The 26,020-nt window shown below is 42.2% G+C and overlaps 1 long non-coding RNA gene across 1 annotated transcript in view; it reads right to left on the minus strand.

Annotated features, from left to right (window-relative positions):
* Positions 1-22,870, minus strand: part of LOC134564259 (uncharacterized) — a 55,670-nt gene extending 32,800 nt beyond the window's left edge. Inside the window, exon 1 of the long non-coding RNA XR_010083503.1 lies at positions 22,825-22,870. This is a non-coding gene — a long non-coding RNA (uncharacterized LOC134564259). The remainder of the gene's footprint in view (positions 1-22,824) is intronic.
* Between the last annotated feature and the right edge of the window lie 3,150 nt (positions 22,871-26,020).

The raw sequence follows: 26,020 nt of genomic DNA on the forward strand, positions 1-26,020 counted from the left end.
GCCACACCATCAGGGCAAACTGCACAAGCATCTTTTATTACATGGAAAGGGTTTGAAAGATGGAGCTCAGACTATTCTTCCTGACGAAGCATAAATTGTGATGACAGTCTCCATAAAAACAAGCTCTTTTTTCACTTAGGACACTTCTGACAACATTAATTTACTAGTATCACAGTTTCACACCTCAGTCACACATTGATTAAACTCAAGAGACTTATGGCAGAAACAGGCAAGCTATGGGCAGAGAATACTTCCTCCTCTTTAGCAGTTCTAGGGGATCACAGTGGAAAAATCAAAGAATGAAATAAAAGCTGAGAAAGAAGAAAAAGGCAAGCACTAGAGGCTGTCACCTTAGGGAATATTAATTAAACACAGGGACTCTATGGAAAAATGGTGATACACTCTGTGCCTCTGAGCACCACTGCAGAGCAAGTAGCTTGTTCTATGCAGAGTATCTGCTAATTGCTTATATACCACTCCCATCATAAGATCAGAATTTAGAACTAGGGTCTATAAAATAAATGCAATGGCCAGGGGCTTAATACTGACAGAAAATCTGCAGGCTGTTCCCAAAACTCAACAATGCATTCATATCTTCTTATTATTCTTTCCTGATGTGTTTGAGCTACATATCACTTTGCCACAGCATTAGAATGACAAAACATTATTAATTTTGTCACAGTGATGTTCACATAAAGACATTTGCTGAATGTAAGTAATTGTTTCATGAACCATCTGTATGGTGCACTTCTTTCTGTTTATCCCCACATTTCTATACCAGCTCACCTTTTACTCAATTAAATATCATTATTTTAGAGGTTAATATAAGCTGGGCTGCAGTGCCAGCTACATACACCAAGGATTTCCCACAGGGCACATAAGAGAAGCCAAAGTGGGATATGGACACCAACTTAAGTTTTTGCATCTTAATTATTATCTTGTTGAAGAGAACAGTTGCCAGTGTACTGAAAGAGGCCCTCCGGAGAAAACCAGAAAAAGTTATGGAAAAAAAAACCAACCAGAATATTCTACTGGCAAAACACACAACATGTCTTCCTCTTAAACACAGCCTAACTTACCAGTCCCAAGAAATGCACACCTCCGTTTGTGCTGACATGTAGCTAGGATGATTCTGATAACACAACTCTAAAATAGAAGTCAGCATATAGAGTCATTGTGGGGATTTCTTATTATTTGGAATGTCCCATAAAAAGTTCATCTTTAAAGTTGTGTAGGAGTGCGAAGAAATGGATCCTCTCAGCTTATTAAGTTCTTTGCAACCAGTATAAAGGTTTAGCAAGCTGGGAGCAAGATATGGGGAGGAGTAGAAAACTAAAAGAAACTAAGACAAAACAGATCCAGGCAGGTCATTTCTTCAAAGGTTTTGTACCTGGGCTGAAACCACAGCCTTCTGCAGAGCACACACTTGTGGGACAGAGGATTGAAGGCAGAAAGAAGTCACTGGAAGCAGGCATACAAGTCCTTGCAGAAAAATCATTGCCTCAACTGTGTGTGAGACAGGATCAGGAACCTGTAAAACCACTTCAGCTGCTGTTACACTGACTGCAGGATTGCCTGTGCTGAGTTGAGCTGAGCTGAGCATCAGCAGAGTGCAGCATGCTGCTCAGTGCTGCAAGGCCTCAGAATGGAGACAGGTAGCATCCCTTGAACAAGCTGGCAAATCCAAATCACAGACTGATGTTAAACCTGCAGCCATCCTCACTAACATATTTTTTAAGTTATTGTGCTGTCTTTCTACGAAACACAAGGCTTGCTGTATCACTTGGGAATGTACCTGCTCATGATGCTGTGGTGGGGTGGGATGTGTGGAGACCCCAGTACCAGCCCTTCCTACAGGGACATTCCAGTGGAGAGGTGGAGAGCCCCCTCTGCACCCTTTCATTTGGTGGGTTTATCTGTGGGCTTTTTGTTTGTAAATCTGGTAGCTTTACTCTAGATTAGACGTAATTTTTGTGAAGTTGATTATGGTACAGTGAAATCTAAAGGTCAATTTGCAGAAAATGTAGTGATGATGCTACCAATTATTAATACATACATTCTGATTTATTCCCCTATAAAAATTACAGGATGCAGGTCATAATAAGACAGAAAAACATCTTTATCCCCAGATATCAAATGAATGTATGCACTTGAAAGAAGAATAAAGGTCTCCTCCAGATTATGGAGAAAACATATCTCATTTACCTGTAACCAGCTACTTTGCCCCTTATGGAAGTGCCATACTCCCAATCTTGTCCATCTTTGTTATTGACTCCTCAGCCAGTTTTCTTTTTCTGGTACTTTCTTGTCTCCTCTTCCCCCTTTCCTCCCTCCTTTGCTTCCAAGCTCTTTTCCCACTGCTCAGGAATGTGCAGAGCTAACGGTTCCATCCCTGTCACTTGTCACTGCTGCTTTTCCCAATCATCTGTCCCATTTTCTGCCTACACCCCATGCTGAAGTGGTGGTCAGGGGAGGCACTAAGCTTGAAGGCAGAAGGGGGGAAGCAACTGAATTTGCAGCCATAGCTTTGGGAGCCCAAACTTCTGTGATGAATATTCTCAACATATATTGCTGCTGGTGATCAGAGATGAGAAAAGCACCTATTGTTTTCCTTCTACGCTCTAAGCTCTCCCAGTGACATTTTTGCTCACTGTGTTTTTTCTGCCTCAAATTAAGCAATTCACAGGAAGTCTCCTTGTATAAGAGATTGTTAAATAAATAACTGTTTATACAAATCAGCTGCAGGCTTAAAGATGTTACACACTGAAAGAAGTCAGCTGCATCTTCTTGTCATATCCTGTTGGTTAAAATATGTTAAGATGCTGAGACAGTGAGTCCATTGAAATCTTCATTGTTTTCTCTTTTAGCATGAAACATACCAAATGGACAGAAGACTTGTCCTGAGGTTTTATAAAAGTAGCATTATTATTTACAGAATAACACGCAGGACAAGAAGCAAACATGGCCTTTGTGAAGATCTGATGGTACTACTTTTCTATACTAGGGCAAATAAATAAAATACTAATGAAAAATTATTTTTGTGTAGTCCATGTAGGGCAATTTAAAAAAAATCTCAGAAGCCATTAAAGAAAGCACCTTTGTGACTCTCCACAAACAACTTCTCTTCTTGAAATCTCAAAATGTGATCCACTGGAAATGAGAAAACAAAATTTTAGAGGCACAAGCAACACTTACGAGCCCTGGATGGCATAACATTTGGCAAACTGCTTAGTCAATTATCAACAAACAAATAAGGAAATTTGAACAACTTGAAAATTCAGGAAATAATGTCAGTCCTGCTTTAACAGAATTGTCACAACAGAGATTTCTTAAACAGATGAATTTCAATTTCAAATGCAGTGTTTCTACATTTTTATTCAGACACAAGTTTTGATTTTTTTCCTCCCCCATTTGGCTGACCTAGATTTCACCTAAGTGCCTAATGTCTTTCTGGAGAAAGGGAGTTATGGCAGCTGCCCAAATGGTGGGAGCTGACTTGTTAGAAACCAAGCCAGACAAGCAGGCAGGAGCTTGCCATCTAGGTCAAAAGCAATCTGGGTTAGCAAGTGTACTTCTCCAACCACATACGAATATGCTAGTTTTGCTCTTTTGCAAAAGGCACAGGAGGTCTGCCAAAGTGTAGTACTAAAACTGTTTGCCAAAAATGACATTTCAAGTCAAAAATTAAAGTCTTGAATTTTTGGTTCTAGGACGACAAAAAAGGTCTCATATAAGGAAAAAACAGAAAACACAAATGTATTTTAGCTCAGTTTCAGCCTGTCCTTCCACCATAACGCATGAGACAGCAGCAGGAGAGTCATCATCCTGGGTCAAGCTGACACAGTACCTTGCTTTTATCTGTGAATACTCAACACCTAATGATAGACCTAAATACAAGTTTTGAAAGGTTTCTGCAGGAGGAAAAAAAAGTGGAATACAATGAGACAAAAATGCATAGACTATAACCATTCATATTGTATAATGGCATTTATTTGAAAGGAGGGTGGACAGTACTTTCAGAGTATTGTTTAATATGGTTTTGAAAGTACAAGGAAAATGCCCTATTAAAGGCTAGTGGAAAAGAGCAGACACATGCTGCCTTTATTGTTTTGCTCCACAGGACTGTTAACCAGAGAACCCCTGCAGCACTTTCCACAGCATCCCTTTCCACATGAGCCTGGCAGAGAGGCCTCTGGCACCCCAGGCAGATGTTGTGCTCTGAGCACCACGAGAAGCACCAACAGCCAGATCCAGGTGGTTCCATGGGCTGCCATGGCCATCACACATGAACAGCTGTTCACGTATGATCTCAGGCACTGCAGCCCCATTTACGGAAGCCTCCTGAAGGCCATCCTCTCTGCTTACAAAAGTAACTAGAAGTTTTTATATTTATATTTGACTTCCCAGCTGGATTAGCACCATGTGCTTCCATGTCATGTTTCACCCCAGTGACAGCACCACCAAGGAGGCCACCAAGCCCTTTGCATGTGTGATTGATCTCACCACACTGCGGGGATCTTAGCTGCAAGCTCCTACCAAGTCAGGGCTGCTAGCAGACACCACGGCTATTATCCCTGCGTGAATTCCTCCTGGAATTTGTCCTCTGGAATGGATAGGCAGAGGTCCCATTGATGACTGCCTGGAGAGGAAACAACTGCCTAGTGCATGCTTCTGCTCTGCAGAGGGGTTGGGGAAGAAACATGGTTAGTCCCCAGCATATCCGTGGGTGCCCTTGCTGTAGATCCTTGCCATCATGGCAGCACTGACTGTAAACCTGTTTGCAAGATGGGATTCAGCCCTACTAAAGCACGGATACTAAAGCCGTGGATGATCTCAGCTGAGGATTCGCACAAATAAGGACAGCCTTAATCTCCCTGAGGAACACAGAGGGAGTCACGGAGTTGGAAATAGCAGCATGCATGCAGTAAACAAGCGCAGCACTAGCTGCCCTCATCCATATGCCAACACTACCTGGCCAGTGCAAGGGGCATCTCAGGCCCCTGACACCCACCCACACAGGTTCAGGCACTCAGTTTCCCCACCAAGCACCAGCTGTGTCTTTGCCTTGTTATTACTGCATTTCCATGCAGAACTCATTTCCATGCAGAACTTCACCTCTGCTATCACAGGCAGTGAGAAGCATTGTAACATTATGGCAGCTTAGCAATTTGGGGAAGCTGGAATCATCTGCAGCAATCATCCATTATCCCAGGAAGACGAACATGTTGTCTTGCACTGACCAGAAATTCAGCTGAGCTCTTAATGGCCAAACCACTGTCACTGATGCTTCCACTGCTTGCTGAAATAACTAGTACAGACTGTTCTTGCTGTTTTAGCATAGCAACTGAGTATCTTATGAGAAACTGCCTTTTTGCAATTTGTAAATTTGTTTCTAATGCTTTAAATTGATTAAGGAGAGCTAAAGGAATGAGATTATCAGCAGCTCAGGCAGAGCTCCACTGCTGGCTGGGCTTTTTCATGGGCTGTGTCACGCCAAACTTCCCCAGCCTGTCAGCTTGCTCATGAGATCAGCATAGACACTGCTGGCCATGGAAAATGAGCTTTGACCAGAACCAAATTGACTGCAAGCTGATGGGGTGATTTGTGTGATCTGGCTCTAGTGTCCACATCAGAGTGCTCCATGCATCAGCAGAGGGAAATTGCTGTGCCTACACCAGTCGGAGAAACAAATTCATCTATGCACTTCAAAATCATGATTTGAATAGTTGAAGAAAGAATTAGCATTTAAAGCAGTCTTCAGCAGCCTTAGTAACAGAATGGTCTGGGTAGGAAAGGACCATAAAGATCATCTACTTGCAACTCACCTGTCATGTTCAGGGACACCTTTCACTAGACCAGGTTGCTCCAAGCAACACGTCCAGCCTGGTTTGGAACACTTTCAGGGATAGAGCATCCACAGCTTCTCTGGGCAACCAGTTCCAGTGCCTCACCACCCTCAGAGTAAAGAATTGCTTCCTAATAGCTAATTTAAATCTACCCTCTTTCAATTTGAAGCCATGTCCCCATGTCCTATCACTACATACCCTTGTAAAACACACCTCTCCAGCTTTCGTTAAGAAAGGTCCTCCTTTATGTACTGGAAAGTCCTGTAATGTCTCCCCAGAGCCTTTTCTTCCCTGCACGAAGAAATCCCAACTCTGTCAGCCTTTCCTCTTAGGAGAGGTGTTCCAGTCCCCAGATCAGCCTTGTGTCCCTCTGAACTCACTGCAGAAGGACCACATCCTTTCTGTGCTGGGGACCCCAGGACTGGACACAGAACTCCAGGTGTGGTCTCACCAGAGAGGAGCAAATCCTTCTCTGCTCTCAATCCCTTCATCCCTCAGCCTGTATTGATACAGGGGGCTGCTCCTCAAGCCTGTCATTGTCCCTCTTGATGAACACTTCCTTGATAATGTGGGTGTGAACAAAGGGCTGGTTCTGCTCTTGTTTCTGTGCCCCTGAGGTTTTAGACCCCAGCAGCTTAAGTGAGAGAAGAGATGCTCCTGAAAGCCAGCTCTGCAAGCCTGGCAGTCCTTGCTGTCCTGGGACACACTGTCCCCTCCCCACGTCAGAGAGACAGACACTCTCTGGCACCCAGCTGTCAGCAACAGCTCTGCACAGAGTGTGGCAGGCACCCGGGGGGAAACAGAGACAGCTTTGTCTCCTCACCCGTCACCAGTGAGTTCCTCTGGATTCCAGCCCTGCAGGACTGGCTGCTGCTGCCCTGCCACATCCATATCGGGACGAGCTGGGCTGCCCAACCCGGCACTGTGGGAGAGGCAACAATAGGGTGGAAGAAGTCATGCCAGCAGATCGCTGGACTGCGAGATCCTACTGGTATAGGAAGGGTAGGCAGGAACAATAACACAGCAGGGGAAACCCCTGCTCCTTCTAGCTCTGTGCTGACCAGGAGTGGTGGAGAGGTGCTTAGGGGCTGACTCAGCTCTCCCCTGCTCAGTGTGCAGCCTTTCTGCTGAGAAAGCAGACTGGTGACAGCATATGACAGGAAATGCAAGTACCACTGAGGCTTAAATTGACCAATCATTAAATTATCCCTCATTAGCAATTAAGGTCCCTGGCTATACTTTGAAAGGGATAAAACAGTGATTATTGTTAATTGTAGCAGGACTCAAGTAGTAGTGTGGAGGTGGAAGTTGTGGTCTGGCACTGCCGCTGCCCCCACATCCAGCACAGGAGACAGAGCCATTTAACATTTATGCTCCACAGTGGGGCTCCCTAACATCTGTTCACCAAGTTATTTTACACAATCCTGGGACAGTCACAGTGCAAGTTATACTTACTCTGAACCCATTGCTGAAATTCTTCTCAGTTTTGATTATTTAGGTTTTTTACGCTGGCTTGGACAATTAAAAGGAATAGGAAAAAAACAGGTTTGATGTTATCTTAACAATACCAGTCTCTTTCCTCTGTCCACTTATTATTCCATTTCTTTTTCTTCTCTAATGCATGCAGTTTTGTCATTTGGGATTAATTTATGAATTTAAATGTTACATTTCAATCATGGCCTGAGTTTTTTTAATTTAAGTCCTTTACCATTTCTTGCCAGAAAATACTCTTGTCACGCTATTATGGGAAATGACAGCACAAAACATGCTCCTTTCTAAAATTTTTACCTTTTTTTTTTGGTCTCCTTGCTTACAAGCCCTTTTGTAGAAAGTAAAGTGTCTTTCTTGTGGTAAGCCACTCTCCATGGCAGCTTCCAGCAACACAACCAACCTTTCTGAGCTGCGGTTCCTAGCACAACTGATGTTACACACAAAGGTAAGTTCATCTTTTGCATGTTCAGTGACTTCCCTAATGCCAAAGGTTTTTCTCTTCTACAACAGATGAAGTATGCACCCAGTATCTTGTATCCCACGAGGCACACAGACCAAAGTCACCTTATGGATTCAACACATCGTCTGTCCCTGGGTATCAATGCCTCTCCCAGCAAAAACTGCAGAAACACACACAACATAAACCAGCCTCCGGTGATGAGGAACCAGAGGAAGAATCAACTATAAAGCAACAACAGGTATAGAAATGTCCCTGACTAGTCCCTAGGGGAGGGCAGGGAGGAAACAAGACACTTCCAGACTTGCATCTCTTGCTTTAGAAGTTGGAGTTTAAGATGGACAAGAGGACTTTTAAATGGCTTTCTTGGTCACAGGATGCTGTGGCAATATCACCAACCATGGCTGGAAGAAGTTTTGATCCTCACAGAAGGCCCAGACTCTCCTCTGCAGGAAGGAACCACTGCCACCAGCACCAGTGCTCTCAAGGTGACAGTACTGTCACAGCAACACAACACTGTTCCAGCTGTACTCCAGGGGCAATATCCTTTAGGAACACTTTTACTAGTGCCTGTGGCACCACAACAAATACACAAAAGTATGGCACTTTGAAGGAGAAATGCATGACATTCTCAAGCTGGCTTTTTATCTCTGGTTAGTTTAAAAATATTATCTTTTGGGTTTCAACAGCCCCTGAGAGAGGAACATTGGATAGGGGAGAATTAAGTTAATCAAAACATAACATAGGAAGTCCCAGCAGTACCTGCTGGAATAGCTCTTGCAGGTATGTGTATTAACTGTACTTGACTCCCTCCCTGCAAGTATTATCATGCTAGTTATGAAATGCTAGTTATAAAATGATACATGAGTCTCAGTAACAGATGCAATTCTATGCGCAGAAGTATTTTGCATACTACAGGGATTATTAATATCTCATGGACAGGCAGGTGAGGAATGCTTTTTTCCCTTTTTTTTTTTTTTATCCAAAGTATAATTAACTTCTAGGTAGGAAAGGGGCACACTTCTCCCTTTTAAGAAAAGCATTTTGGAGATGGCTCTGATGAAGCTGTTGACCTTCCACTTTGCGAAGGTTTCACTTGGGTAAGAACTATCCTGGTTTTAAGCACCACTAACATTAAATTTCACTCTGAACTTAAACACAGAGGTGCTGTTTGCAAAGGAATAGTACAGTCATGCCACTTGAAGTGCAGCTGTTTTTCTGCATGAAGTAACTCTAAGGCAGAGAAATGCTAGTCACAAAGGTAAGCAATTAGTTCAGTGGAGCTGAGAAGGGTAGCACAGACAGCATTGTGGGAGGCTCATAAGAAGGCTAGGGGGACTTTTAGAGTTTCTCATGGAGGTAGCTTCACTAGGGGCCTTGTTAGAGTAGATCTCACAGACCACAGCTATCTGAAAACCGCTGAAATAAAATTATGGTAATGTCAATGAGAGAGATGAGGAAAATGCAAGCTTTTAATATTCAGGAGAGTCAACACAACATTACTTACTTGTTTATTTATTTAGAGGCAACTTTATTTGTGATGTCAAGAGCACTCAAGAGGCTCATTCTGGGATCTGGCAATAAGTTTACTTGATAACTGTGAGATATTTTTAAGCAGAGCAGAAGAAATTGTGCAGTCACCTTGCTTCACAAAAGCACCACATTTGTAGAAGGTTAGAGAATTAATTTTGCCCTTGGAAAGGTACATGCATATTTTAGCCCTTAGTTCTTATACTATAAATCATCTTTTCCTGTAAAAGGGCTTTGAAGTAAAAAAAAGCAAAAATATTATGTTTTGGTCAAGCTTGGTTTACAGCACATTGCCTGAGACCCCAGGCTGCCTTCCTCCCTCTGCTACAAGTTTCCTGTGTTGTCTTGTCAGTGGACTATTTCTGCTTTCTCTATTTCTTTGCCTTGTAGTAACATGAAAGTGCATCTCTTGGGAGTGTTTTGTGACTTAAATAATTTGCCCTAGGCCCTAGGATCAAAGGTTCCATAAAAGTCCAGTGACAAATACAGTTAAGGTAAAATTTAATTAAAGTCCTCCAATTATTTAGGGAAATAATTAGGGAAGAAGCTGCCAGATGTTCTTTGCAGTCTTTTTGAAATTTCTCTGTCAATAAATTAACATGATTTTGTGCTCCTGAGAAGTTTTCTTCAGCTTTCAGTCTCTTATTACATTCCCTGTTGGAAGGAAATCCATAATAGCTGTACTTAACAGCTGTGTGAATTCTTTTCTTCAGACCTGCAGCTTTATAAAAAAGATATTGACAAAAAACAAAAAAGCCCCAAACCTACTGATATTTACTCTGGAATAGATACCACCATTCACTTGCTGAGATGGAAAGATGCATTTAAACCACGTCCTTTAAAATGTAATTCAGTCACAGGGAAGAGTATGCATCGTAGGGACAGAGGGAGAAACACAGAATCACAGAATAGTTTTGGCTGGAAGGCACCTTAAAGATCATCTAGTTGCAGTCTTCCTGTCATGGGCAGAGACATCTTCTGCCAGACCAGGTTGCCCAGATCTCCCTCCAACCTGGCACTGGACACTTCCAGCAGTGGGCATCCACAGCACCTCTGAGCAACCTTCTCCAGTGCTCCACCACACTTGCAGTAAAGAATTCTAGTATCTAATCTAAATCTTTCCTCTTTCTGTTTAAAGCCATCATCCTTTGTCCTATCCAAAGTCCCATCCAAAGTCCTATCACAACATGCCCTGAAAAAAAAGGCCTTCTCCAGCTGTCTTGTAGGTCCACTTTAAGTATTGATGGAATAATGTCTCCCTGGAGCCTTTTCTTCTTCAGGCTGAACAACCCCCAACTCTCTCAAGCCTGTCTTCATAGAAGAAATGTTCCATCATTCATGGTCCTCCTCCCAACTTGCTCCAACAGATCCATGTATTTCTTCTGAGGGAGACTTCAGAATTGGATGCAGAACTCCAGGTGGGCCCATCTCACCAGAGCAGAGGGGGGCAAAACCCTCACTCAGCCTGCTGGCCACACTGCTTTTGGTTTAAGAAGGTATTACACCCAAGTTGCAAAGATCAAACTAAATGCCTTGAATAGTTCTGTGCTGAGTATTACATATGTAGTCCTAAATATGTTTTTCTGTATGAGTTCCTCTAGAATTATAGACTGTGATAAGGTGCAGCACTGGTCTCAGTTCAGGGCAAAGCTGTGTCCACACATCCTGCGATGTACCTTTTACACATTGCACTGCCTAGCACTAATGTGGAGGCAAGGAGTGGCTTTTGGCTCATGACAAGTCCATGGCCACAGTGACTCAGCTGACATTTATTGGCTTCACCACTGACTTGATGAAAAATAATAAAAAAAAAAAGGGTTGAGTTCAGCAGTTTTACCCCCAGACCAACAAAACGGCCACGCAGCCTGGACCGCTAACAACAGCTCCTGCATTCTGGCTGCCTGTTGCTCTAGTGCCCCTCCCCTTTGGAGATGATTATGTCTGAGATTAGGGAAGAACACCAAAGTTCCCCACAGTGACCTCCCTTCAAAGACAGCCCCATCAAATGCTGGCTTTTATTAAAAGAATGGCTGGTTATTCCTCAGGAAAGAATGTTTTTCAAGAGTAGCAAAGGCACATAGCGCAAAGACAGACATGTTTCACTTTAAGAGGTCTTTCTTGTTATCTTAGATGTTATAGATAAGAACCAAGAGGCTGGGAATAGACTAGGGAGCACACAAATCATTGATTACAAATAATTTTCTTCCTACTAATGATAGTTAATTACCTTTGATGAGGCTCTTGGTTTTGTTTGAGATGTCCTAAATATTTACAGCAGGCCTCAGACTCTGAAGTGCTCTGAAGTGCATATACTGCTGGTCCAAGGATGTGTACAATGTCAAGAGCCTTCTTTACTGAGAATCAGGCTCTATCTACACCAGAAGCTGTTGATTTCAAGCTTAGAAACAGACAGTACTAGAGTTTCTTTCCTCTTGAAATAAATCAACCTGTGTCGCTATGTTGATCACATAGTGCTTTCCTACAAAAAACCCTTCCATATTCACACACATCACCCTGTTGTTTTTCAGTTTTCATACTTTCATCTTTTTTACAGCAACTAACCTTCTTAGCAGCTCCAGGACTCTGCATCATTCAGGTTTCACATGTGGAGACGGTCCCATTACTCTAGATCACCTCTGGTCTGCAGGCACCTATCACCTACTAATCCACTACATGAAATCAATCAAGGTCTTCACCTGCAAAGCTCTTAGGGGCTTAAGACATGGTATACTTGGGCCCCAGCTCATCTCTTCATAGCAGCCCTCACCAGCCACAGTAAATGCTAACCATCCACACCTAAGTTTCTGTTCTCAAAGGCTGGAGAAGAAACTTCTGAGCACAGTACCCAAATTTTGCATTTTTTTCCAAGAATATGTGTTTATGTCCTAGTGTGACTGCCATTATGTCAAAATGCATCAAATGCCAAATGACATGCAGAAAAGCCCACATATCCATTACTAAGGGGAGCACATCAACCTCCCTCTATTTCCTCACAGATGATTCCCAGTTTCCCTATTCCTTCATGATTCCCAGTGGAAAGTGAGCCAGCAGAGATGAACATTTTGAAATAGGGGACAGAGGAGAACTTTTTTATTGTTACCAGAAAAGGATGATTTTCTCCTGCACTTTTATAGACAGATTTTTAGAGGCAGGCATAATCCCTGCATGTATCAATTTGAAATTTCACACACATGGTTCAGATACATCTATTTTCAAACCTTTACCCATTAACTTGCTTGCTCTAAAAGAGTACAGTTGAAGGTGACCCTACACAGGTTACCATGATTTTCTTTCCTTACTTTCTGGTAGCTCTCACACTGAATTTCATCAGTACCTACTAACTCAGTACACAGTCTAAGTAGGTCATTCTGAATTTAGTTACTGCCCTCCTTTTGTACCAACCCAACCTTGTTAAGTGTCTGTGGCTACACTGAGCTGCACTCACCAGGGGAGAACTACTGTAGGGTGTACAGCTTCCACCCAAGATCACTGTCAGCCTAAGGAGTGTGAGATCAACCTCACTGACCTCTCAGCAAGCTACAGCCACCGTTACAAAGGCCTTAAGGCTGCCACAAACAGCATGTAAAAGAAACGTGATCTGTATTGCACAAAACGAGAAGGAGAGAATGCATCCTTCCCAAGCCTGTGGCAGAGGACAGACGGTACACCAGGTTTGCTCTAGCACTGTTGGTTTACTATTTAGCTGTCAGTATAAATTTCTAACAAAGATTTTGATTTCCCAGCAAATCTCCAGCTGGCAGATTGGTACTTGAAATTTAGTTGCTCTTCCTGTGGAGAATTATTACCGATCTCTCCATCCAGGCTTTTGCAGGCCCTCATAAATTTGACAGATTAGTTGGTTTGATTTCCAGCTCTGCTGATGACATGCAACGAATTCATCCCAGCCTAACTGGTGATTACACCACAGTTTGTACAGACTCCAGGTGGGACTGAAAATTACATGGCAGGAAGGCTTGAAATACCTGTGTAGATGACAATCAGGAAAATGATTGCCCTGGTGGGGCTGACTGATTTGGAGGGGAAAACCAGACTAGATCTTTGTGGAACAGAAAGGTTTGCAGATGTCAGCTTTCTGAGATGTCTTTTAAAGCCTGTGACCTCCAAATTTCTTTGGTTACTCACTGCTCTCAGTAAAAAAAATCTTTGAGCTAAATAGTACATACATTATAAAACCTATATAAATAAATAAAAAAAAAGGATGAAGTAAACTTTGTTTTAAAATTATAATTTAATCTTATTTATTAATGGTACAAAAATATATTCTTCCTGCATCCTAGTGGGCTGTCTTGCACACCACCTAGGGTTCATACACCTCCAGTTTGGAGACCAGTGTTGCACCCTACCAGACCAAGAGGAGGTGAAGGTTCCACACAGCAAGGTGTTGAAAGGTGGTTAGAAGGGAAAGGGACAAAAATAGCACTGTGCAATGAACATCGTGCTCATGTACTCATGTCTCTGGCTATTCTAGGGTTGAGAGAAGCACAGCTTCTGAAACAAGATCTTCATTAACTGCTCTTCTCGGGCTCATTATCCACAGATGCTATCCTCACTTTTCAGTGCCAACCCAGACAGCTCCAAATTGTCTTCCAAGCAATACAGCAGGAAGAAAATGTGCAAGCCCAGGGAGGGATTTTGCTGGTCCTGGTTTTACAAGAAGGAACATAGGGTGAAAAAGCTCATTCTCAGGCACTTAAGCAAGCAATATGTAGAGTGACACAGGTCAGGACGTGCTAGATCCCTACTGACAGGGAGAAGGACACTCAGGTGGCAGGTTCAGGATCCTGGAGCAGAGCTGCAGAATTACTGCTTATCAGCAGAACAAGACAAGATGAAGAAAAACAGAAACAGCTCACTAGTACAAGATCAGTCTGGTCCTGTATTTCAGTCAGACATCAACCAGTAATAACTGCTGGAGCATAAAGGACAAATATAAAGCAGACCTTCCCCTAGCATGCAATCTGGAAATCAACAGATTTTCCCACCCCAGTTGGGGGGTTAAGGTGCATGCAAGCTATGCAGTGTTTCCTTGGAAAGCCAGTTTAACAACATAATCCCTTTCTAGATGTATTGGTACTTTTAGTTACTTCTGTCCTGTGGCAAAGTTGCAGCAAAAAGTGCAAACTGCAGGCAAAAAAGCAGAGCTAGGCAGTGGCCAGCCCTAGTACTGCTTACAGTGGGGACCTTACTGGTCCTTCCCAGTGACAGTGCAGCTTCAGCCACTGCTTTATCGTTCCCTCTCCTAGCCAATGTAGGGGCTCCAGTTGTTTGATCTGACTTTCAGCAAGTGCATTCTGCTCTTCCACACAGCAGAAGCACACACCTTTCTGGGGAGTTTCCAATACCTGGTGCTTCTGAAATGGGTACTTTTTTCACACTGAACCAGGGCACCTAAACAAACATCTTTCAATAATGTAGCCCTCAGTGCCAATTTGTTTATTCTGAGGCCCCTAAACACATACATTGCTTAATTTAGTTGAGGTAATTCTTTTGGGTTACAGTCAGCTGGTGTTAAATAATAAAACAAAGAATAATCCAACTAACAGTTTCTTTGGGGGTTCTTGGTTAGATTATTTAGATTGTTGGTTTGTTTTCTTTTCAGCAAGATGATAAAATTATTTCTAAAAGGTGACAAAGCAGTGCCATACTTGGTAATATGTACTGTGTGCTGAGCTGTTATTATTTCACACCTCAGTGGCTGTATTCAGAAGCCTCATTTGTAGAAATGTAACAAGTCTTAGTGATACATCCTCTGTTTTCATCTATCAGTTAGATTCTGTATCTGGCCTAAAATCAAGTCTGCTACCAAAGCCACCTTCCTCTGGGTTAAAACCACTTGTTTCCATCTTTGAAGAAAGCAGGAAATTTCAACCTGAAAAACAAAATCTTTAGTTTCTACATGATCATACTTTGCTGAAAGATCTTTTCTGGATGAAAGTTCAAGCAATGTGTTAGGAAAGGTTTTTACAATGCAATATTTTATCCACTTAAACAAGAAATGAACTAATTCCCTACTATACTTCTTTAGGAAAAGTAACTCAGCTCCTCAAAAGTGAATTTGCCAGTGGAAAATCCTCTACATTGCAAAGTAATAGCAGTACAGAGAAAACAGGACTGACCCCAAATATGCACTAGTTCCTTTCTGTTTTACTTTTAGATCTTCTTGAACACACGGTATGAAAGAGAAGTAACTACATTTTCTTTTTGTCAAGACACCACACTCAAGGCAACTGGAACTTAATAGTCACAATGATGCTAGTATTTCTTTTTGTGGGACCTTATCCCCTGCTTTGGGGGGGCTGTCATGGGTTCCCACATCCTAACTGTCCCACAGCTGAGCCATCCCAGATGCTGCCATCACAAACCTGGCCCTCCCTGGCACAGACATGTCATATAGAGCAGATGCTTCTTCATTTGAGACTCCAGAGTGGGTTTGAGATACGCAACAAACCTGGAGCAGCCTTCTCTGGGATCTCAGAGGCTGCAGCTGGGTCCCTCAAAGCTAAACCCCAGGTACAGCAAAGCCTTACTCACATCCCTCCAGGTCCCACAGGCCATGTCAGGTGCAGCTGCTGCCCCTTGCAGAGCAGAGCACACTCTGGCGAAGTGTGGAATGGGGCAACACCATCAACCTTCCCATGCCAGCATCCCCTTGCACAAGGAGGAGCCACTGAGCTAGGGAGAACAGTGGAGATCTGCAGCAGTTGAGTATTTTGTTGTATTCTGCCTGGGTGAAAGAATCCACACAGTTCAGCACCTGCTACAAACAGGTAACAGCCCCTCTTCGTGGACCACTAAAGCCACACAGCTATAGGTGTGTTCCTAGCCCCTTGTAATAGTTCTGTCACTAATCTTTGCTCCTTTGCTACACTTAGCAGAACATCAAATGTGCGTTAATGGCAGGATTTTTCCTTTAGAGGAAAGCTTATACATGCCGAAGGTAATAAAATGTTTTCTCATTTTGTTCTCAGCATTATGCCTTGCAAGACTAACAAACATTTCTATTAAAGAAATGCAAACAGATTAATAAGGAACTGTGAAGAAAATATCATGTCAAATTTAAAAGATACTATTTTGATTCCTTCAGCAAATGAACCTTGACTCATATTTATTTTAAAAGTCAGCTGCTTTATTTCTGTTTACGAAGAACGATGATACCACGGATTATTGACCCTTAGCACTATTAATCAAAGAACAGCATCAAGAGTAAGCAAAATCAACACTAGAATTTTTTTAACTGCTAAAATCTTTGAGTTTTTTCATGGCATCAACTCAGTTTATCATTCTCAAGGACTTTTTTTATCCTGTGCCCAGCCTGCAATGTCTGAGGCTCTCCTTCCATAGCTGTTGAACAGAGTTCCCACTGCTACGTCCTGAGTGCTTCACTTTTCCAACCTGGGGATGCAGAAACTGACACACGAAAAACAACTAGATGCATTTGAAATTAATAGACTTGAGTAACTTCTTAGAAGCTGATGGATCATGGTGCTAGCAAGATAGCCACTCTGCCTCTCAGGTATTTCAGTAAAAATAATTATAAACATATGTGATATTTTCAGAAGGTGGGTGGTTCCCTCCCATGGCCTCAGCACTCCATGTCATACAAACCAGCAGTTCTCAGATTGCAGCCCTCTGAGAAGGGTCCAGCTGGGAACACCTTTGCTTCCAGAGGCGAGAGACTGTGAATTTCACAGGTGCTGCCAGTATCTATATGCACATTGCTTAGCCAAATCCTCCCATCTAAGCTGCTGCTGCTGCTATGGAGCTTCTCTCCATCCCTCTTCATTATATGGTTGTGGAGGAGACCTGACACCCCACCAGCCACTTCAGCAGGCATCAGAGGGGACTCACATGTGGTGATCCTGCTGCCATTTGGCTTCTCCCACTGCAGGTCGGTTGTCAGAGGAGCACACCAGCAATTCCTGACATCTCCCCAAAATAAACAGCCTCTGTCAAAATAGCCCCCCAGCTGAGCAGTCTGGTATAGCAGGTCCACCAAACCTGTTTGTGGAGCAGGTGGCAGGCAGGACGCATCCCGATCTTCCATCAAGTCACTTCAGTCACTGCTGCTGCTCAGCCAGCAGCCTATACTAGAAAGCCTGAAAGATAAGTTCCCTTTACATGCCATGTTATAAGCAGTGTGTGCCTGTCCCAGAGCAAAAGGGGGGTTTGCTTCTTTCCTACCCATGGTTAGTCCTTGTTCTCAAAGCCTTTTAAAGGAAATTTAAAAAGAGGAGAAAGACAGGGAAAAGAGAAGGGGACAAAGATAAAACCTGTGTTCCGTATTTGTTACAGTTAATTGCATTTCTCTCCTCCTGAGAATGATTATCGATTCAGTCAGGACCAGACAAATGATCCGCAGCACAGCCCACGCAGATTAGAGTCAAGTGGGCTGTTTGCAATATTAAGATATTTGGTATTAACAAATGTATAGAGCCATAAACCAGAGAGCTGATATAACTATAATCATGGTAGGAGGGAGAAGCAGGTGACATAATTAAGCAGCTGCACTATCAGAAGAAGTTTATTACAATCTTTGACCCCTTGTATCATCCCAAAAATGTTAGTCCTTCTCATCAAGTTGTGACTCTGAGGCTACAAGATGAGGTAAGCAGTAAGAAATACATTTTAGGAATTGGTCTTAAAACAATATTGCAGCAAATGCAAGATAAACAGCTGAGAAATTAATACTTCTGGGGTCTTCTGATAAAACTGCAGTGTCATTCCCAGTTAATGTCTCATTTTAACTTCCTTTCCAAATGAAACATTTGTTTGGACATGGAACTGGCATTGTTTCCTCACAAGCCTTTGTATAGGATAAGCATCACACTCATTTCACATCACTCACATACTTCACAGGGGGCTCATGTCCTGCCATTGTCCACAAGGAGCAGATAGCATAAAGTAAATATCTCCCATTTAAATGTCTCCATGCTCGAGGAAATTACATTTTAGTAAATGCAGAAATGCTAAAATGCTATGGCAACACTCAGGTGGTGACACGGAGGAAGTGAAATAGTAAACTCAGCATGAAGGATTACATACAGGCCATTCCTTCTGTTACAAAAGAAAACCATGAGGCCATGACTGGGCGTACCATCAGTCTCAACACACAGATTTCCCATTCATGCCAGCTCATTCTACTGTGTAAGTGCTATTTAGTAGCTGTGTATTGCTTTGTCACCTGATTTCCTAGGTCAGTTTTCAATGTTATAGTTTACTCAATCCCTCCATTTCTCATACAGCCTCAAACTAGATCAGACCCTGAGGTAGCTCACTCCCATCAGCAAAGGAGAGCTATAAATTTGTATTATGCAGACCTCACACTTTCTCACCACTTTGCTTTCTAAAAGCATTGACAGGTTTTGTATCAACAAAAGTAAGGGCATGCCCTGGTTTGCATTACAGCATGCCAGAGCATCCTATAGCCGCAGGTTTCCCAAGGAGGTGGCTCCTCTGTGGACAGCAAATGGTTCCTGTGTCTCCTCCTGTGGTCTGGCACCAAGCTGTGCTATAGATTAGCTAGCTACAAGTTTCACTGGTGTTAAAGGTGTTTGGAAGATCAGGCAAACTGTTAACTACATCCTCTATGTCCTGTCCCCAGACAGGACACAGACAGACCTCTCTAATGTCTGTCTGTCGGGCAGAGGCTATGGAGATTTTTATTTTAGGGGACATGCCACACAAAGCCCAACAAGAAATTGAGAAAAGATGTCTATTCTTAATGACAAATAACCCACTTGTTTGCTTCACTAAACTAAATCTCATATGACTGACTGCCATGGTTAGGTATGACATGTGAGGATGATGAGTTTACTGAGGAACAACTGGGTGAGGCCATTTAGTTTGTTTGGGTTTCAGTGACAGAGATATGCACTATGTATTTCACATACACCCTGCTTCTTAAACATCTTATCCCTTTTTCCCTCTCCAATGTTCTTTCAGCCTTCTTGGTTGCCCCCGATTTTTGTGATAAAAATTTGCTCTTTGACAACGTTCAGGTAAGAGTAATCTTTGTGCTCAAACCACCACATTTTGGATTATAGCCTTTGTAACTATTAATCCATTTTCATACTACCTCTAAGAACTGACAATAATATATAAGATTTAAACACCAGCCACTACTTTGCTCTAAACTTGCATGCCTGCTTTTTAATTTGTACTTGAAATCTCTGGTGTAGCTGCGAATCTGCCCTAGCATTTTGCAGTGGGCAAGGCCCTGCAGCTGCTGTCAGTGCTAATTCATGGTATGGAGATTCAACACCAGAGATGCCGACTGTACTGAGAAGTGCTGCCAAGATTGTATTTTCTTGGTGCAGTGCAGGTTGCTTAGTGACCTACCACCAAAACAAATGTATTCACTTGTATATTTAAAGCGTAGCCTTTCCTGCTGGAGGGCCCAGCATTTTGTGGGGACACCTGTTTCTTGCATGCTTGAAATTTCTGTCCCGAAATGACAGGCTTGATGTTGTACTCCAGCTGGTTAACACTTTTTTATAAGGAAGTCATGCAACATATGTGTAATCCTCTCTGACTCATCTCACATCAGCACTGGTTAAATCACACTTACACGTACAAGTCGTCAGACCGACTCCAGAAGCAAGAGTCAATAAAGCACTGCCTTTCCTAGACGCGTAGCAGCTGATACATATCTTATTCGTCCATCCCCGGTGAAAGCTGAAGGTATATTACACACTTCCTATCAAAATACACCACCCAGTTGCATGTGAATAAGGACTCATGGCAGTATCTGAGGGAGAGTGCTTGCACCAGCAAGTGGCCCTGCACTGTCAGATCACCCCACACACCTGCAGCGGGGGCTGAGCACTGGAGTCTCACTCATGCAGTGGAAGGGCTCTGTCCTGAAAAGGTCATACTTCATATTCTGTGGCTGGAGGCTACACAATGCACTCAAGGTTGTGAGTGGAGGGTGGAGGTCCATGGCAGACAGTGCAAGCTCTGGGGTAGATGAAGGGCCAAAGTACATTGGCTTATTTCTCCTTACAGTCAACTCCAAAATTAACTTAAGTATTAGTATTACTAAATGAGTAACAGATTTGTGTAATAAGGCTTCAAGTATCTGCAATAACAGAGTGAATGACACCAAGAAGTTGTGAACTTAAGAGTCACCGATATCCATGCTCACATCTTGTCCTCGCCTAAGCTTGCCACCCACAAAACACAAAAAGCCACAAGCCTAACAAAATGACAATGAATAGAGAACCTATCATTTGCATTAGCATGTCTGTTCTATCTGATTGTGGCCTTCTTTTAATTTAGAGCTTGAGAAACATTCCTAATGCTGTATTAAACTAGCTGTGCTGCACTTTCTTTCAGGCTTTTGATTTCATATTTGAAATGTCAGAGATGATTTTTTAAGAACACAGACAATTCTTAACAGAAAACTTATTTCTTTAAACATTTAAAGCAAATATTTCCTATTTACTTCAGTTATATCTGTGAAGAGAGCGAGTTACCAGGTATCAAGCAAGTAAGCACCTAGAAAGTGTAAAATGCCCACTGTAACTGCCCTTGAGAATTTAGGTGGACACTTGAAAATCCTGGACCTGGACACACCAAAATCCTGGACCACAGTCATCCAAATGGCCAGGGCAGGGGTCAGTCCCCTTAAAGAGAAGGCTATCCTCTAACTTTTCCTGCAATTGTTGGGCCTTTTTGCTACAAATGTCTCAGCTCCTGCAACAGCAAACAGCTTCCTTCAATGCACAGCACTGACTCACACCCAGAATCACATCCTGTCCAAGGAACAAGGAAGGCTTTTGGGAATAAAATAACTTGATCATATAATTACCAGCAGCTTGATCAGCCATGTGCATGTGGGAATAGAGAATGACACTGCTGCCAGTCCTTACTGAATTTTTAATTGTTTGCCTTTGTCATCATATTTTTCTGTTAACTTTGCTCTTCTGCATAATTATATACACCCTTGCCTACCCACATGGAAAAATTACACGGAAAAATTACACACAAAAATTACACAGAAATTTAGATGCTGGGAGAAGTGTAAAATCAGAGAGGTGAGGACAAGGGTGCCTGGAATACAGCTGGTTGCTGAAGAATAGTCAGCAACAGAGAAGCATAAAAGAGAAATGAGACCCCTATGGACAACTGGAAAATGTGGAGGAAGGAAATCTTGCTGATCTATTAAATTAATATTAGGAGAAGAAAGGCGCAACAACATGATATAAAGGGTGGATGGCAGGAAGTTTGGAACTAGATGATCTTTAAAGTCCCTTTCAGCCCAACACATTCTGTTCTATAATTCTATTCTCTCAAACAATGCATACCATTTACAAATGATATGTTCATGGAACGTACTTTCCAGAAGGTGGTACATTGAGCCAGCTAAGACAAAAAGCACAAATTGCCCATACACTGGTCTGACTTGTAAACAGAATTATTTTTCTCCAAAAAAGCATTAGAGAAGCTAGATGATCCTATGAGAAACACCATCAAGATTTTCAAGACCCAACCAGAAAAAGTATTGAGGCAACTTGACTTGGTTTCATAGTTGGCCATGCTTTCAGATGGAGGTTGAATAAGAGACATCCTGAGGTCCCATCCAGCCTGGACAATCCTGGTACTAACAGCACTAACAGCTAGAAAAAATTCAGTTTCTTATGCATGCTTACCATTTGGCTGTCAGAGATGAAGTACATGTCCAGTCTCCTAGACGGCAGTGAAACTACTCACAGGAAGAAGCAGGAGACCATCAAACCCAGGTATTTGCCAAAGCACATTGCAAATACATTTTTGAAAGGTTTTGAAACATAAAATACATGTTTGAAAACACAACTACTGTTAGCTTAATCAGAAGTCCCCTGTACCCCTTCAAATTTTTTCGTAATATTAAATGGCTTAACATGTCTGGCAAAATTTCACTTTGCACAGCTGCGTACACAGTGAACTCCTATCTCTGTATGAACAGTTTAATCCTATTTCAACATATGGTAGCTTGATAAGATGTGGAAACACCAATAATTCAGAACCTAGGAGATTTAAAATCTTTCCAGGAAAAAGAAAGGAGCAAGGTAATCACATGGCCTCACCTCTGCGCACTTTGGGGCTGAGAAGAGAAAGGCTCCTGTAGAAACATATACCCCATTTACCATTTCCATGGTGATGCTATTACTGTTTCCATTATACACCTCATACACAAGCAGCAATATAGTCAGAAAAAAAGCCAATTCAGATAACCCCCACCCATTTTGATTTGGGAAATTTTTAACTTTCCAGGAGACCTGTGCCAAACAGCTGTCCCAAAGGTCTCTCCTGGATTTATGAACCCTAAATCCCATCAATGGAAGACAAAGTTTTCCTTCTGCTAAGACACTGCATCTCTTTCCTCCTCTGCCCTTCGGCAGTTAGGCCACGTCATTACAGTTTTGAATGCTGTCCGTATTCCATTTGGCAAAACCTATCAAACTTGATTCCAGAGTGCCTTGAAACATTAAGAAATACCTTGAATTCCTGAAGGACAGGTAGAGTACCAGCAGCCTGCCATTATAGCGCTTTGTTTGCATGAGTGTTTTGACAGCACAAACTTCCTGTGTTGGCAAGCCCTTAACACAATTTAAACTTCCTCCCAGAGAAGTCTCTTAGGCTCAAAGGGCAACAAAATGGCTATTTTAGCTGGATGAACATATTGCCACTAGCAAACCAGTGACTTCTGCACCAGAAGGGAAGAAAAAAGCAGCCCAGGTATCCTTCCATGGGAGGTGTTACCCTCACAGCTTATCTTAAATGGTGCAAGCTGAAGGAAGTCTGAAGAAATACTGTAGAGGGATTGCGTGTCAGCCAAGTGCAGACTGCTGTAGCAATTGCATTGGGCATGTTCACAGAACCAGGACAGAGGCAGCAGGAGTCAGGTGAAACTAAGAATGTGATGGCAACCTCCTAAGCTTCACTAAGTCTTAAGAGTCAGAGCAACACTATTAATAATCTTGATATTTCTTTGTCTTTCCTAGAAGCTTTAGTTGGTATTTGCATAGCTAATAATGCCATGTATCATTGTGAGCTTTCACCACGTCATCCTGGAGAGAACACTGGAAAACAACTTCCTTCCAAATGCCAAAGCTTTGGGCTGTCTGCAAACATGAGAACTCTGTCACTGGTTCACTCCTTAATGCTAGCATCACAGCCACGAACAATAACATGCTTCATTTGATTTTAAAACACACAGGTCAGGAGTTAGGGAGAGAGCAAAAGGGAGAGTTGTTACTTCTGCAAACTGCTGGCTTTGTTCTTTCCTGGTGTTGATAATTCACACTTGCAATTTGTACTGTTTCAAAGGTGCCTCTTCCCAGTACATGTTCTGCAGCACAAAATAGCTAGGGACAATATATTCTGGCAATAGCAATTACATACTGAGATAAATACCAATGGAATGATGCTCTCTCTGTTGCAGGATCTCACAGGCATAATGAAGAATTTTTACACTTTGATCTCTCCCAGACACTGCAGGCAAGACAAAGATATTTCTTATCTTCATTTTTGTGTAGAACCAGACAAATTCCTAGTTGAGTAGTTTTAAAAGAGAGATACTTAAGCAAACTGCATTTCACTTTGCAGATAGTATGACCATTTTAAGGTAAAACACAGCTGCACAGTTGTTGCAGCTTTTATTGCAGCTCTCTTCTACATGCAGTAACTCCATTTGGAGAAAGAAGAACAACTACTGACAAAAGATTGTGAGAAAAAAAATCCTACGGAACTTGAGACTGTAGGTGTTCCTCTTAAAAACGTCTTAGGAAAAACATCCATATTCCTTCTTCCATTCAATAAGCTGCCTCAGTGGAGATGTTCGCTGGATACCTGCCAGATTTAATCCAAGAGACACCTGCTCAGGCATCAGGGCAAAAGTGTACGTGGAAGCTTGCAACTGATTTTAAAATGCTCACAGCACAAAAGCAAATCAAGGCAGTTTTGGATTTCTTTTCCCTTCTACACTAGGTTGTCACATTTTTTTCTTACCATGCCAAACCAGAAAAAATAGTGTTGCCATATCCATATATGCAGTAGCTTCATATGCCATTAAGTACACAAAATATGGTAATATCTATAAAAATTAGTGTTCTTCTCGTTGTCTTCTCCAAGCTCATGGTTTTCCCATGGCCAGTATCACATCAAGCCACATAAGTCAAAAACCAATGATTGTTAACAGGTCTGGTTTTTTGAATGCTTCAGTTTTGCTTTCCAGTACCTGTGCACTGGCCTCAAGACCAAGTCACTCTGCCTTGTCTTTGCTACTTTGGCCAAGTGAAGCGGTATGTTAAAAGCCCAATTAATGACCAAAGAGGGTTCACTGGTCTCTAAGTACATGCGTGCATATGAGCTCAGTGTTTTGCTACACATGCACATACATATTTACACCATGAACTGTACACACACGTTGACACATTGCAGGCATGCTTGCTGGGCCTTGCCTGGTTAATGAGGATGGAATGCCTGACCCTGTTTCACACTGTTATTACACAGGTGCTCAACCCCAGGTGCTAAGTCTGGGAGTTTCAAGACACCTTTCAGCAGCGTGCTGAATGCTTTGTGGAAACAGACTAAAAAATCTGTAAAACTGTTGATTTGTAAGTCTTTCTGATACTCTTGATTAAAAATCACACTTCTGTGTGAAAGCAAACGATTTCACTTTCATTTGACTAAAAGTAGTTCTTCTTGGAAGAAGCATCATCAGCCATCTTCCAGAGAACATAAAATAAAAAAATCTAGATAACATTACTTAATCTTTTTCTTTTAGAAGTCTTTATCCAGCTTTTACAGATAAAACAAATGTTGTTTTAGCTGTCTATTCAACAGATTTCCTCGATTAAAGAAAATTTGTACATTTCCTCCCATCTTCTAAAACTTCTCTTTTGATCAAAAACTTACTCAGGACTGAGGGACTTTTTACATTTTGCATGCTTTTACACAATACTTAGCACATTTCTGTCTCTGTGTCTCAAAGAGTATTTCCTCATTTCAAAAGTGTTTTTTTCAGCTGAGCAGATTGCTGAATAGTTGACTGTGCAGACAACTTTGCCTAGAAGGTAAAGTGCTCATTGCTGAGAAATCCTTTACAGAAGACGCTGAAGTAATTTTGCATCAATCACAGTGAAAATTTAAGGAATCATTAGCATCATGTCAGAGAATGATTCTACGACAGTGCACCAAATCTGAATTGCTTAGAAAAGAAATAAAGCTACTTTTCTAGTTATGTTTTCATTTTTCTGGGTTCAAACCTTGCTAAAATCACTGAGGTGATATTTCAGATTTCAAGACTGACAGTTCACAATATGTGAGCACAGACCCTGTTCTCTCTGTAGTGTTCTGTGTCTAGTGCCTTGCACTATTAGTACAGTAGCAATATTTTATTTTCCCACTTAGTGTTCCAGCACTTCTCACCCCCCAAATAAAATTTACAATTGCCTGCTAAATCAGGCTGGCTTTGCAGTAGCTGCATTCCTTCTTTCACTTTTCTTCTTGGCCGTTTTCTGCTGGTATCAGATCGTTACACAGCCAAAAACTGAAGCAGGGTGTGAGGATTTATTAGGAAAGTGGTACTGCCCCAGCTTTTTGTCATGCTGCTTTTAGAGCAGTATGTTCAGATACCTTGACTGGCAATCAATGTATCCAGCTCCAGATCACACTGCAATTCAAAGAAGGG

The sequence above is a fragment of the Prinia subflava genome, chromosome Z (assembly GCF_021018805.1).
Source record: "Prinia subflava isolate CZ2003 ecotype Zambia chromosome Z, Cam_Psub_1.2, whole genome shotgun sequence".
Classification (NCBI taxonomy): Eukaryota; Metazoa; Chordata; class Aves; order Passeriformes; family Cisticolidae; genus Prinia; species Prinia subflava.